This window comes from Crocuta crocuta, unplaced genomic scaffold (assembly GCF_008692635.1).
Source record: "Crocuta crocuta isolate KB4526 unplaced genomic scaffold, BGI_CrCroc_1.0 scaffold142, whole genome shotgun sequence".
NCBI classification, from domain to species: domain Eukaryota; kingdom Metazoa; phylum Chordata; class Mammalia; order Carnivora; family Hyaenidae; genus Crocuta; species Crocuta crocuta.
The window spans coordinates 2,222,687-2,225,026 of record NW_027528892.1 but is presented as its reverse complement, the minus strand read 5'-3'; positions in this window follow the sequence as shown (position 1 = coordinate 2,225,026).

Below are 2,340 nucleotides of genomic sequence, written 5' to 3'. Positions count from 1 at the left end.
GGGGGGGAGAGGGGAGGGAGGAGGGCGGGGGGAAGGGAAAAGAGGGGAGGCCGGGAAGAGGGAGAGGGGGAGGCGTAAGGAAAATCTGAGACGGTGGGGAGAGAAGGAAGAAGAGCGGGAGGAGGTGAGGAAAGGGGAGATCTGTAAGGAGCAGGAAAGAGGGGCGCCCGGGTGGCTCAGTCTGTTAAGCGTCCTGCTTTCGCTCAGGTCATGATCTCGCGGTTCGTGGGTTCGAGCCCCGCGTCGGGCTCTGTGCTGACTGCCAGCTTGGAGCCTGGAGCCTGTTTCAGTCTGTGACTCCCTCTCTCTCTGACCCTCCCCTGCTCACGCTGTCTCTCTCTCTCGCTCTCTCTCCCTCCTAGAAATATATAAAAAAAATTAAAAAAAAAAAAAAGCAGAAAAGAAAGAAGGGGGAGCGAAAATTCCAGAAAAGGAGGGGTCGTGGGTGGGGGCAGAGCAGCCGGGCCAGTGGCCCGCACTGGGGACAACACTGGAGGGCTTTCTTGAACCTGAGGATTACGCTGAAGTGCAGGAAAATTTGTAAAGCATGCAGCGATGCAAAGAAGCAAATGATCATAACTTTAATATAAACTACTGGGGCCCCTGGAGGGCTTAGTCGGCTAAGCCTCGAACTTCCGCTCAGGTCATGAACTCGGGGTTCGTGAGTTCAAGCCCTGTGCAGGGCTCTGTGCTGACAGCTCAGAGCCTGGGGCCTGTTTCCGCTTCTGTGTCTCCCTCGCTCTCTGACCCTCCCCCACTTGCGCTCTCTCTTCCTCTCAACAATGAATAAATGTTAACAATTTTTTTTATTTTTATTTTTTTTTAAAATGTTTTTTATTTATTTCTAGGAGAGAGAGAGAGACAGCGTAAGCAGGGGAGGGTCAGAGAGAGAGGGAGTCACAGGCTGAAACAGGCTCCAGGCTCTGAGCTGGCAGTCAGCACAGAGCCCGACGCGGGGCTCGAACCCACGAACCGTGAGATCATGACCTAAGCGAAAGTCGGACGCTTAACCGACTAAGCCACCCAGGCGCCCCAACAATTTTTTTTAAACACCGTACAGAAAGATCCAGTGCACCCTTTATTTGATTCCCCCCAACGATGACATTTTGCAACATCAGAACAAGGAAAGTGACGTGGATGTTGTCCACATACAGAAAATGCCCACCACCACTGGATTGCTTCGTGTTGCACTTTCATAACCACATCCGTTTTCCTCCAGACCGCTTCCTTCCTTAACCCCATCATCTCCTTCTCTGGAGTTTTATCCAAGTTATTATATGTGTCAATAGTTTGTTACTTTATTGCCAAATTCTATTCCACAGTATTGACATCCCATAATTTGGGTATCACATCTGGGATGTTTCCAGTTTGAGACTATTTCAGGTTGTTTTTTTTTTTTTCTTTTCATGGCAGTAAAAACACCGTGTCCGAAAACACAATTTTGGACATTAACCCCTTATCAGATATTTAGTTTGCGAGTACTATCCCATTTCATAGGTTGTCCTTTCATGTCGTTTCCTCATGACAGGTTTGTGTGAACATAAATCTTCACTTCTCCTCGATAAATGCCCAGGAGTCCAGTTTCTAGGTGGAATGGTATTTGCATCTTAAGTTCTTTCTTGTTTAAGCAAATTGCTACACTGTTTTCCAGAGCAGCTGCAACATTTTACATCACTACCAACAATTTACAAGGTACCCAGTTTCTCCAAATCCTTGCCAATATTTAATGTGGCCATAGTTTTTAAATTTTAGCCATTTTGGTATGGATGGATATTGCACTGAGCTATTTTTTTCTTTTTGTTCTTGTTTTTACTAAGAGACTTTAGTTCCTAGAACAGTTTTATTAGGTTTACAGAAAAACTGAGCAGACAGTAGAGAATTCTTCTACCCACCTACCTGCACATAATTTCCCCAATTATTAAACACCTGCATTTGTGTGGCATATGTGTTACAATTAATAAACCTATGCTGATACTTTACTAATTAAACTCCGTCATTTACATTAAGGTTACTCTGTGCGGAACACTTGGGGTGGTTCTGGCCAATGCGTAATACACATTCGCCATTATAGTCCCATACAGAATAGCTTCACTGCGTCCAAAATACTCCACCTGTTCATCCTCCTCCATCTTCAATGAGCCCCTGACAACTACTGATATTTCTTCTGTCTCCACAGTTGTGTCAAGAATGTTCCGTTAAGGTACATGAACTTGGGAGTTTCAGGCTCCTTGGATACAAGGAGCAAAACAATTCGTGTGAAGGCCACACGTGGAGCAGGCAGTTTTTCCTGCTGTGATCTAGAAATGTTGATCTCCCAAACTTATCACATGGCTCCAGCGT